Source organism: Anser anser, assembly GCF_964211835.1.
Source record: "Anser anser genome assembly, chromosome: 14".
In the NCBI taxonomy this organism is placed as follows: Eukaryota; Metazoa; Chordata; class Aves; order Anseriformes; family Anatidae; genus Anser; species Anser anser.
The window spans coordinates 766,021-779,020 of record NC_139735.1 but is presented as its reverse complement, the minus strand read 5'-3'; the positions used below and the strand labels follow the sequence as shown (position 1 = coordinate 779,020).

Here is a 13,000-nt window from a genome sequence, read left to right as displayed (position 1 = left end):
CAGGAACATGTGGGTGTCTGTGTTAACAAAACCTTTACCGGGAGATAGCATCAAGTGAAATGCGTATACAGCTCTTTAATCTTAATTTACAGGAGGCTCCCGAGCCAGAGGAGGCAGCAGTGCCACGGCAGAGCTGCTGTGATCCATCGGGCGGCCAGGCTGGGACTCTGCCCCTGTGCCAGCACCAACGCAGGTCCTCCCCACCTGAGCAGAGACCTCTGAGATTCCTGGGGAAGTGCAACAAAAGCTTAAGGAGAGCTGGCTGCAGCCACAGCCGGCCATGCCCTGAGACGATGGCACGGTTCTCCAGACAATGGCACAGCTGCTCGTAACGTAGCATAAGCTTAGGTCAAACTTTGCTCCTTATGCTAGGTGGCGAATGCAAAATTGTACATAAAATCGGTCATTAGACTACCAAAAATAAAAAGTTCCCTTCCTCACCTCCAGCTCGGGTGGGAAAAGGAAACAGCAAGGCTGTTTAACTGGATGCAAAGTCAGGTTTCCTGCTGAGAAGTACGTCTGGAAAAACTCTAGCTTAGAGTGGAGACCCGGGAACAGCAGCTCAGGCTGCCAGGAGTTCAGCAACTTTTGGGGGCATGGAAAAGACACCAAAGAGCATTTGGAATAAAGCAGCCATTTGGCTTAACTTAGATAATTTATTTTCCCTCTCTGATGTCCAGCTATCTTAAAAATTTACATCGGCAGACTAGATTGGAGCCTTCCACATTCTATTTTTGAACTATACATTGTAAGTACTACAGTGCCGTAAATTTGACATTTCAAATGCCAACAAATGGCTAGAAAATTGGCCCCTTGTGAATAATAGCCTAGCAGCATTTACATGTAATTATTTTGTCCAGGAATTTAATTTGCTAGACATAAAAGTTATGCTGAATGAAAGAGTGCTGGATAATGATCTCTAAGCTCAGGAAACAGACAGCCATTACTATAGGCACGGGAAGACGTGCCACTCTTCAAGTCATAAAGCAAATTCCCTGTGGCTAGGAGCATTTCTGTAACAAATTCAGATAATGCTTTATGATGAATGGCACTACTTAATCTGCAGAGGCTGTAAGTATGTAAACCATCCGCCACCACGCTGCCAGGTCTGCGCAGTCACCCCAGGTACCCCGGTGTCACACCAACCTGTGTCCCCAGGAGCTGGAGGTGCCAGCACGAACGCGGAGCAGAACGAGCAGCCCCAGCCCAGGGGGAGCAGGAGGAGGAGGAGTTGGAGGATGCTGTGCCGAGGGGCTGGCAGTGCCCTGCGGAGCTGAGGATCCACACTAAAACCACAAAGACCTACAACAGTGGCAACAAAAGGAACATTTTAGTCCGTTATTATCGCAGTTCATCTACGTACATAGTTAAGCAACCACCAAGGGTTTTCTGGCAATTGCATTTGTGGTTACCTTAAATACAACTACTGTTAAGAAAGAAAAGATTGGAGGGAAAGAGAGAAGTAAAACAATACCAAACAAAAGCAAGGGGAATCAAGTGCAGGGAATACAACACTAAATGCATATCTGGGAAGAATACAGAATATTTGTTGTATGAGCGCAGCTGATACAGAATATAGAACATCTGTTAAATCTGTACTGATACATAGGGTATATATTAAAATACAGAACAAAAAGGATCTGCAACAAATTTGAAACACAGAGCTGAGCTCAGCTCAAAATCCAGCAAATTCTTTTTTTTTTTAAATCACCACTAAAGATACGAAGTCAGCTTTCACCTCTCCTGTGACACTCTGGCACCTCCTGCGGTCACCGAGCAAGCCCCGCTTTTTTTGTCCCGCCAGGCTCCCCATCGATGCCAGCACCGCGGTGCAGCCTGGAGAATCCCACAGACACGTCCCAAACCCGTGCCAACGGCTGAGCCCTGCCGCAGGCAGCCATGCCCTGGGCCCCTCTGCAGCCAGACCTTATTTCCTAGCTCATCACTTCCATTTTAAAGCATGTAAATACACCACTTGGCTCAGCATATATGCACTTTTAAGGACCTATGTTGGCACATTGAGGACCGTGTACCACAAGTAAAATGCTAAATTAAGACTCTTAAGAGCTAATAACAAAGCTACAGGAAATCGCTAAATCCCGTGAAATCAGCCAACAGAGTTATGCATAACTCTCAAACCAAATGTCCAGGGAATATAAAATAATCTGAAACAGGTAACTCGCAGTAAGGGGCGCTGGGTTTGTGAGTCACCCCCAAAGTAGCATTCAGATACAGTTTTAATTTTTTGCATTTATTTGCTTTCTTTTGTTTAAAGAAGACAAACATTTGAACACATTGCAGAAATGCTGGGTACGTATGTAAGTACATGCATGCAAACCTGTGCCAGGTCAGAGGTGGGCACATCGCTATGGGAACAGCCAGCAAAAATTGGGTACAGCCTCTTGCCACTCCTTTGAAACTAAAAGCATGAATGCAAAGCCAGATTTGAGTGACAATTTCCAAAATTTTAAGGCTAAATAGATTATTTATATCTCATACCTGCACTTAAGGCTGTGATGTACAAAAGATGTCTAAATCCTGGGCTGTGCCATATCCTGCTGACCGTACGCAGCGTCCAGTGGCCCAGCAGGGCTCGTTAGACTCCAGGCCGCCCTTCCAGAGTGATACCCAGCTGTGTTGGGTAAGACCAACGTGTTCTGAGTACCCATGCTACCCAGAATTACATGCTTTAGATGACAGCAAGTGCTGACTAAATTTAAAGCAGATGGCACATGAGAAATTTCATATCGTTTTCATTTTGATTTACTCCAGATCATGTCCTTACATAACTTTGAAATTTAGTGGCTTAACCTAAGGAAAATGTTCCTAATCCTTTCCCTGCCTTCTCACTCTTTTTTTAAGATTTAAAGTTAAATGTTGATCGTGTCACTGTTGAAATAAATTAACTCTTCTAGTCATCAGGGAAAAGCAATCAATGGAGCATAATGTGAGCTGTCAGATAATCATATTTCAGTTCAAACCCAGTTCTGAAGCAGCAAACTACCTCCAGGAGCAAGGCAGGGCGAGAGCCACGCTATCTGCTTTTCTGGTTGAATGCGTGTTCATTACCACGGAGCCAAGGAAAAGCCCGGAGCAGCTGGGGACTGGCAGAGAGAGTTATTTTAGCTGAGCAATACGAACCAAGTCGTTAGCCATATCTGAAATGCCTTTCATCTCCTAGGAAACCCGGGATTTGGACTAACAGTGTACCCTCAGTAGTTTTCTTCTGAGTTTGGATTGGTCATGGGGTTTTGCTTGCTCTGTCTTGACTTCCACAGGCTATTTGCACTTTAAATTGTCTACCTCCCTGCTCCAATTACTTCCTTAATCATCCAGACAAGGGAGCTTGCTATTCCCCTCAATGTTTATACAATGTTCATTCACTAGATGCCCCACAATTTAATGCCAGTGACAAATGTGAATCATTTCATTCTATATACATAGTTTTGCCCTGGACTGATGCTTTCCACACAATCTCCCGAATCTGGGAGATTTCTCTGCTGTTGTGGGGACGTCACGCAGGGCTGGGTCCAGGCAGGGCCCGGCTGTAGGACAGCGCTTCTGCTGGAGGAGTCCCGGCAGGGCAGCGCACGAGGCGTCCTCCACACGAAGGGCTGACGGAGAGAAGCAGAACTCACACAGCTGGCAGGAGGAGAACCGAGGGCAGAACAACAGAGGAGGATGTGAACGTTAGTGAGAAGTTGGCAAGGCAAGCAAGGACGTGGGAAACAGTCTTGAGAAGCAGCTAGAGCAATGGTGCTGCAGAGGCAAACAACAGCTGTTTGTGCTCGCTGTGGTCCAGAAATCATATCAGACTAATTAGCTGGCAACAGAGCAAATGAAATAACACAATGTTATTTCATAGAAAAGTCTATTGTGAGTCAGAGTATGAAACTGATGTAGCATGATGACCCCGTGCAGCTTCTGGTTCTGAGTTTACCCAGACACGGCCAGCTGAACGCGCGGGCAGACTGCTCTGCGCCCACTTGCAAACCACAGCCACAGCAGCACTGAGCTCCGACCGGTTTTCCTTTATCAGGCAAAACTTTATAAAAGAACTTGTAAACAATCTCAGGCTCAGGGCAAAGCAATAAAAAGGATGTTTCTTGGGACACTGTTCAAAATCGTACGTGTAAACCAATGAATCTCTGTGCAATTTCCTTGGAAGCCTCATTGCTGGCCTCCAAACACCGGCCCACCCCAGCAAGACCACCAGAAAGAGACTTCATGAAGAGGGAATAAAGCCTTTGGCAATACGATTTTAGTAGGTAAAAACCCCATAATCATCACTGAATCTCCTTAATTTATTCACTACCTATCCTTTCACCTCTCCAGCTCCTTGCTTTAAATAATACAAATGGAAAAGCTTGACATCATTAGATTCAGGATTTCACCATTAAAATAGGAGGTTGATACCACTAAGGTCTCTAAGGGGTCAGTAGAGAGGGACCAGATGCCTAATTTAGCTAATCTAAATCACCCCAAGTTACAGTACCTCGACAGGACAGCCAAGACAATTAGCATCCTAATCTGGTCACATCACCCAGCTTAGGTAACCATCTACCTTAACTTCATCAGCCTTCTACAACAGAATCCTCCAAGGTGCGGAACCTCTGCTTTGATTATCCAGTCTCTTCTCGGGGAATTTTTCTTCCCTTTGAGAGTTAAAAACTCAGCCAAGAACAAGAATATCCGGATAAATACACAAGAGCATGTCTACATTTCTACTGGTTATCAGACCCTGAAATAAGAATCATAATAAATATCTTCTCGGATTTTGAACAGGGACACATTTCTATCCAGAACAAATTTTACTTAATAGAGATTGTTCTAGTTAAACTAAGCTTAGCAATGTACTTCCTCTAAAGATCCACAAAACACAGTAGAAAGACATGAACAAAGACAAATCATGGGATCATGCGTGATGTGTAGAAATAAGACGCTGACAAGCATTCAGCTAGTAAGATTGTATCGAGTCTTGTGGGATTCTTAAACCTCCTGGCTTGATCAAAAGGACTAAATCCTGATGAATCCTGTTATAAGGTATCAGAAATGAAAGCTTAATACTGGGCTTAATTTTGACATCCTTATCTTGGAAGCATTCCTAAGCACATTGCATAGCCAGAGCCAACAGCGTCAGAAAAGCTGTGAATCTCCATTAGATTTTCATCAACATATCTAGACAGAGAAGTCTCTCAAATCATTAGAGGAGATGAAAAAAAAAATCTTTAAGGGTATTTTTAAGTACTTCTCTGCAGTAGGATAACTGATTCATCATTCTCTCTGCAGATACATGATGGGTTGTTATCTCTGATGATTTTTAACCAAGAAGCAGCCTCTTTAAATAGTTTTTTATCCCATACTGTAGATCGTTAATTCCACGTTACCTTGCTTATCTGCAACTGATAAAATAAGTAACAAGGCCCAGTTTCATCTCAGTAGCTGTGGGAAGGACAACTCCCACTGTAGTTTGTCGTGTGTTAGAATGTGAAGGTCTGTTTCTATGAATACGCACACACATCCTTTAAAACAGCCTTTCAGCAAATGTTCATCCTCAGAGAACCGCCCTGCTGACAAGTTTCTGGAAATCTCACATGTAAAGGAAAAAAAAATCATTTCCCAATAAAGTGAATATTTCCAGATCTCCCCCCCCATAAAATTCACGTTTCTCATTGAATAGCACGTGCGGGAGGCGGCGGCAGGGACGGCGGCACGACCGGCTCGGGGTGACTCCGCCAGGCCTCTGGGACGTGCCGCTCGTGTCCTCTGCGTTAATTTGGTCTTCTCCCGTGCTGACCCGCAGCCGCCCAGCCTGTGCACAGTCCCACTTGTTCTCCGCATGCTCATGGCCAAGTTCGGAGCACCGCACAGACGAGGGGCTCTCCTGTTTCACTTCCTAGAAGGAAGTTAGGCGGCATCTGGGTGTTTTGGAAAGCCCGCCTGTTTCTCGAAGCAATGGCAGACTCCTACCGAAAATGACAGAACATTAAAGTCAGCGTTGGACAGTTCTGCAAGTCCGGCCCCAGCCTAACTTTTCTGCAGGAGATGGGAATTACGAAAATAAAAGCCTTAAACATAGCCCAAAACATTTTCAAATCACCATGTTCTATAACCATTTAAGTGTAGTTTTGCTCATTTGCACCAGGATGTAGCCAATTATCTTAGAATATTAAAGCTTCAAATTAAATCTATTAATTGAGGATATTAACTCAATTCTGCAACCCAGACTAGCAAAGTTACATTCCCTATGGCATCCAGAAATTATCTCCTAAAAATATAAAACAGATTATAAACCCAATTGCTGTTACCTCCCTACTCACCTGCTGTTAATTATTCCCCAGCCGTATCAGCCGTAAGAGCCTCCCACAGACAGCGCCCGTCAGCCCCCAGCTCCGAGGCCGTCGGGGCATCGACAGCAGTCCTTGTGCTGCGCTCCCCACAGCTCTCCTGTCAGGAGGCACCTGTGCTCCTTTAAATTTAATGAGACCAAACGTCAATGACTGCAGGGAAAGGAGACGCGGCTGTCCCACTCCGTGCGCGCCGGAGGACCGCTTGGCACGGCCCTGATCTCCCGGGCAGACGCCTTCGTCCTCAGCACCGCTCTCCACAGGCCCCACGTGGGGCCTGCCGCTGAGAGCGACGAGCCCCGCGGTGCTCACAGCCCCGCTTTGAGTTCTGCCCTCGTGGTACACACACGGGACAACACGTCACTCTCAGCAACGCTTCCAGCACGTTACTTACGTACCGGAGGCGACATGTACGTGTGTTACACCAATACGACTGAGAGCAGCCTTGTGTAAATGCTATGTAAGCATTAAAATAAACAGTATGTACTGTGTATGCACATTTTATATATCAAATATATATTATTTATATGAAGTATTAATCAAGGAACAAAAATACTTCAAAAATAATAAAAAAATATTTCAAAAATAAAAAACTAGATAGCAGCGAGCCTCTGCAGGTGCATCTGCGCCAGCAGGCCATAATGCTTCTCCGCCAAGGTACCTAACGTCTGCTCACCCAAGCTGGAGCTACTTCTGTGCAAGGCACGGAAACCTGTATGTGAGTATGACTTCGTTTTCCTGTATTTGGTTTGGCTTTAAGTAACAGCATGGTTATTCGCAAAATGAGTTCAAGCTTAAAAAAAAATAAAAAATGTATCTATATATGAAAGATCTTATCTTTCCTTGAGACACTCTAGCAGCCATGCTTTGGGGCTAGTAATCGAAATATTATTCTCCATGAAACTAGTTATGGGCTATTAGTTATTGGTTAATGGGCTAAATTAGTCTCCATGAAAAATTACCCCCGTTTGACTTTATCATAAGCCTTCGGCCACATAAGCCTGCTTAGAGAAGATAGAGATCCATTAATTAATACTCATTACAGTGGCCTCAGGCAATGTTAATTCTGTCTTAGCTCAGCCACTTGGTTTTACAACGCAATTTTGTTCCTGGAATATGCACGCGCCAGGCACCGGGACCACCAGGGACAGCCCAGTGCCCAGCAGAAATGCCCTCAGAGCTGGAAACTGCAACTGCCACCTGCTGGAGCTTCTGGGGGGGCGAACCCTGAGATGGGGCAACAGAAAGCATCGTTAGGAGTTCATGGGTATTCTCAGGAAAAGGATGAATACTAACACTAACCATTGAGATAAACAGCTATGCCACATTTAAAAGGATGCTCTGTTTACTCTACAGATTTTTAATTATAAAATCAATGAAGTGTTAATGATTGCAAGCATTACTTCAGCTCACTGGGAGTTCCAAACAACTTTTTTTAGTCTATGGCATAAATTCATAAGTTGCTCAGTTTGACCAATTTGTCAAGACAATTTCCATTAGTAGACATGAATATTTAATGAAAGGTAAAACTGGCATGAGCAACTTCACTTAAGCGACTAATGACTTACTGGAAAACAGGGAAGATACATTAATATGTCACTTGATTAAGTATTTGAAGAGTGCAACAATCTGAATCTCTCAGCAAAAACCTCCTTTATTCTGCCTATCTTTATCTATGTATCCACCATCACCACGGCATATAGGTGGCAGCAAATCAGCTCAGAAATAAACACTTTGCAACTTTAAACAAATTACTGCTTCTTGTTTACTTGTGGCCTTCATGAGAAGATCTAAAAGCATTTTCAATTCTTTTATTCCTAATTCAGCTAGTATTTTTTGTTTGTGTGTTTAAAGGTAAATACAAAAGCCTTATGACTATAAAGCACTTGCTGTTAACATACATGGAAGTTCTGCAAGGTATTGAAGATAAAAACCCGAGTCTCTTAATGCCACAGCAAATCCAGATTTCCTTCAGCCCACAGCTTCTCTGCCCGAGCTTGCCAGTGATGGAGACCTACTGTTACACCAAGCAAGCTGGCATCAAAACCTCTGGCCCTGCATGAGCTGCTGACTCTTTCTCCCTCTTCAGAAAGCTCCGTGGGGTTTGGTTTCAGGAGCTTTTTCATCTCAGATTGCAGAGCGGGCTGCGTGTGCCCTGAGAACGCCAAGCCAATGCATATGCATTGCATCTGTAAAAAGTCTGATGAATTCAGATGAAAGTCTGATAATTCTAGTGAACACAATCACATCCACTTGAGAAGGAAGTCTGCTTTCTGCAGCAGGAGCTCCCTACCCAACTGACCTCTCTTTGCCACAAATCTCTTTTGACAGGCGCTCACAATTACTAAAGTGAAAAGCTGTTTCCTTTCGTCACTATCCCCACAAAATACACTGACTCTCTTAATTACATGCTTAGTTGTTTTCCAAAGGCTCTACTCATGCATGTAGGCAATAATTCAAGCTCTGAGGCAAGACACCATGTCACAGAGCAAGAGCAGCACAGGCAGATGAAAACAAGTGGCCACAGAGCACGGCGGGAGCAGGGGCCCCGGCAGGGTCTGGCCCAGGCTCTTGGGGCATCCCCGCACCCCGCGGACATCTGCTGCACAGGGGGTGCTGGCCCCCTGGGCTCCGGAGCCACAGACCCACATTTCAGAGGCTCCCAGCCAGCATGGTCACACGCAGCTTGTGTTTCCAAACTGGTGCGAGCCCGTGGGTAGCCAACCAGACTAAGGACCTGGGAACAAATCCCTGCCAAATTCAGCTGTGGTTCGCAGTGTAGAGCATCTCCTCTCTGCAGCTGCAAGTCCTCAAGCTGTGAGCCCCTTCTGAAGCTCCCAGATGGTCAGAGGCACTCGGTGCTCAGCACAGCTTTGTGCTGCTGCGCACCAAGTTAGAGCAAAACAGCCAGCGTCAAGTTTTGCTGAATTATGCTGCTCCCTACAAAAGAGAGAAAATTCCAAGTGCAGCTGCATCTTCCAGTTCACTGCCCAGCAGTGGTGCAATCCCCACTGGGCGCCTGGGTTTGGGGCAGAAGCTCAGCTTTTTTTTAAAGGCATCAGTTCACCTTTAAAGAGTTTGTTCAGAACTAAGCTGATTTCCCACTTGCCTTCTGTAGGGGAGGAGATGTCTATGAGGCCTTCCCAGGTGCACACACACACACACACAGTAACATGAAGTTAATCAGAAATTGTTAGAATTAACAAAGCAGAGAGAATGTCAGAAAAAAAAAATTACATTGGCTCGACTGTCTCTTCTACATGCAGAAGCAGAAAAACAAACTCACTCTGTTACTCTACATTACTTCGCTAAAATAAGGAAAAGCAACCAGGATGTGAACACCTGCGTAACATCTTCATTCACCATGCAGATAGGTCCTCCCCAGCAGCAGCTCCAGGCTTGTCTGCTGGAAAGTCAGAATTAATTCAGCAGCTTTCACTTCCCCACCTGCCAAATCGCTGCATCCTCCGCTCCGTGAGAGGTGGTGAACCTTGTGCAATTTCAGCCATGCCCACCTTCCCCACCACTACGTGGGAACACACAAGGATAACTGGTTTACTGGAAAAATGAGAGTGATCTGAATGTTACTGTCAGGAAAGGCACCAATCGATTCATTTTACATCAGAAGGATGAGAATTGCTATTAGCTAGTGCTCACTGAAGATGAAGTATTATTTGTTTGCTTAGGGAAATGCCTGACTGAACTGAAAATCTTAATAGATAATCTCTGTTGAACATTTTTGTGCAGTAGTTCAAGAACATCAAAACCATGCTAGCCAACCCAATTTTATGTGAATTTGATATAGACTTACTCACGGCAGAGCTTGTTTGAAGTCTGCAACAAGACACCTTTATACTCTCTCACCCCAAAGCATCCTTCTTCCATATTTCATAGCAGATTAGAAATAAAATAAAATAAAATAAAAATGAGCAAGCACAAAGTCAGATAAGAAAACCAAATAAGAAAAACTAGAAGGAGTTATTAATAAATATTCCTCTGAAAAGCACAAAGTGGGAAGAAAAATCTTATTTTCCATATACTGCCTATGGTCTCCAAGGTTTATGAATGCCTCATGACACCAGCTAACTTCTAATCGGCCTGACCATTTGGTTATGTATTCCAGCATAAATCAGAAGAAGCCACACTGCAGTCAACAGCACAGGAATCAGAGGCAAATCTACTCTGCCCCGTCTATTCCTCAGGTATTTTCCTCCTCGTGACACCCAGTATTTACACACAGAGATGCTCCTGCAACAGCATCACACCTTCCTGCCCCAGTTTTACCCAGAGAGGTGATGGGTCCTCACCCAAATCTCCCAACTCGTCACTACGCCTTCAGATCTACTATTAATAGAGTTATCAACGCTGTGATAACATTCTGGGGCTTCGCCAAGTCTGTTTCCTGTCTGCAAGCATCAAGGTATGATGTCTCATCATACAATAACTAATCTTACACCTCTCAGAGCCAAGCAACCCATCGCTGCCTTGGGAATTCGGTCCCGGCTGCACTGAGCCGAGCCCCTTTGTTACACCTCATGCTACAAAGCAGGCAGCTGATTTTGAACACCTAGACCTGACAGGCATTGCTAGTATTCTGTCTGGAAACTGCTGACTGCAGTATCAATTTTTTTTACAGCAAAATACGAAGGGAACATCTTTTTCTGCCTACACTGCTGGCACTATTACTTTCAGTTACTCTATTCCATTTTAGCAGCAGTATCTATGCCGATCAGACTACCCCCATCCAGTACTATCAAAGACATTTACAAACTCTGGTGATAATACTTCATTATTATATTCATCAAGAACAGAAAATATGTGAAGTATTTTCAATTTCTACAGTACAGACAGTGCTATACTGACTTACAGCTGGGACGGTCTCTGATGCAAGAGCACGGCGCAAACCAAAGAGCAAAGCACAAGCTGAACTGTGAAATACCGGTGCTGTGAGCTCTGATGGCCCTTCCGAACAATTTGAGAGATGGCAGTACTGGTTGCAGAGTTTCCTTAGCATCTGAAGAGGGCTTTGACGCAAAAGCTTTCACACCACGTTGTTCTCTGGGGTTCTCAGCCAAGTGTTCAGTGAACACTTTTTTTTTTCTTGTTTTAAATATCTTGTTTAAAAACATTTTCACTTCCACTCAGGTTTGATTAGCTTTCCCTGCAGGGCCTCAGTCCTGCAAATTTGGTGTGCACCAGCAGTAACGTGATGAGTCCTCAGTTTTCCTAACAGGGAGAGGCAGCTCCCCGTCAGCTACCGACTGCCGCATCCTGCAGGAAACCCTTCCAAAATAAAACTCCCCAGTCAAGCACGGAAGATGAAAGTGAGCAACTGTTTTTTCCATGTTATTTCACTAAGAGCCATGACCGTATTACCTAGCAATCCAGTGGCCTTCCATAATATTTTCTTCCTTATCACTCAACACCCAGCATGGAAAGGGTTTACTTCACCCTTTACATTAATGGGATCAGCTTAAACCTTTCACCCTCCTGAAGGCACAGCTAATAGAAAGGAGAAAGCAAATAGATGCCCACATATTTACAGAGAAAAAAAAATGGGACTTTTCCTTCTGCTACCAATGCACCTTCAGAGTCTTGACACCATTCTCCTCTCTAAATTAATTTAAGGATAATTTGGGAAGGATTGGGGAACAAAACAGAAGCAGTTTCCCTGGAGTACACAATCGTCATCTGGTTGGTGATCACAGGTCAACAACATCTTTAATCTTTTGAGAGAAATCTGGGCCAGTTTAGGATTGCCTCAAGGTGAGTGAGCCTGCCTGGGTGCCAGGCATTCCCCAGGGAAGGGAGGGCTCCCCATCGGACCTGGGCCCTCCAGAGGGGGATTTCAGTCATCACCACAATCCTCCACCTAGGAGTAAAATAAGAATAATATTAAATACTCAGAAAGGGCAGACTCCCTGAATTTCAGTAAGGGTTTGGTGTTTGCTTATCGGTTTGTTTTTGTTTTTTCTTCTCTCTCTGCTAACTGAGAAATCAAGGTACAGAAGTCTGCTGGGCAAGTCACCAGAACACGGCGGCCCTCCTCAGACAGCACTTCACGTTTCTCAGCAGCAGGCGGATGGGCTCCTGGCTTCAGCCGGCCTGCCGGCAGACGGGCTGGCAGTCCTCCTGCCCACCTTTAATAACCCTCCTACAAACACACGTCCACCGAGCTGAACACCGAGCTGAACACCGAGCTCCGTGACGCGCGGGCACCGCAGCCCTTGTGAGAGGCAGCGAAGGGGAAGGGCAGAGCTGCGGAGGGAGCGGGACCCTGCCAGGCCAACCGCAGGGTGCTGGACGCCGCCCGTTGGCTTGCAGCAGCCAGCACTGCACCTATAAATATTTAGGATACAAAAAGAACGTGTTGGCACGAGCACAGCGTCCTTATTTTTAAGGCTTTGATCACCAGGAGTTTAAATGGCATTGCGTGGAAATATTACTTAACTGAACCTCAAATAAATTCAGCCCTTTCGTTATTGACCCTTGCTACCAGGAACTAGGGATCTATTTCTGATCTTCAGCCTAGAGAGAAATCAGCTAATCCAATGTTCAAAGGGAAGGGAGGGTAAAAATCATTTCAGTTTCTTTGCCCTTGGGCAGAAGCTTCAGCGAGAGGAAGCAGAAGAGCTGGGGGGAGGCAGGGTCCT

The 13,000-nt window shown here is 45.1% G+C and overlaps 1 long non-coding RNA gene across 1 annotated transcript in view; it reads right to left on the bottom strand.

Moving 5' to 3' along the window:
- LOC310881357 overlaps positions 1-13,000 on the bottom strand; it is a 96,803-nt gene that overhangs the window by 46,487 nt on the left and 37,316 nt on the right. Inside the window, exons 3-4 of the long non-coding RNA XR_014572315.1 lie at positions 5,665-6,469; positions 1,147-1,302 (exon numbers count right to left, since the gene is read on the bottom strand). This is a non-coding gene — a long non-coding RNA (uncharacterized lncRNA). The remainder of the gene's footprint in view (positions 1-1,146; positions 1,303-5,664; positions 6,470-13,000) is intronic.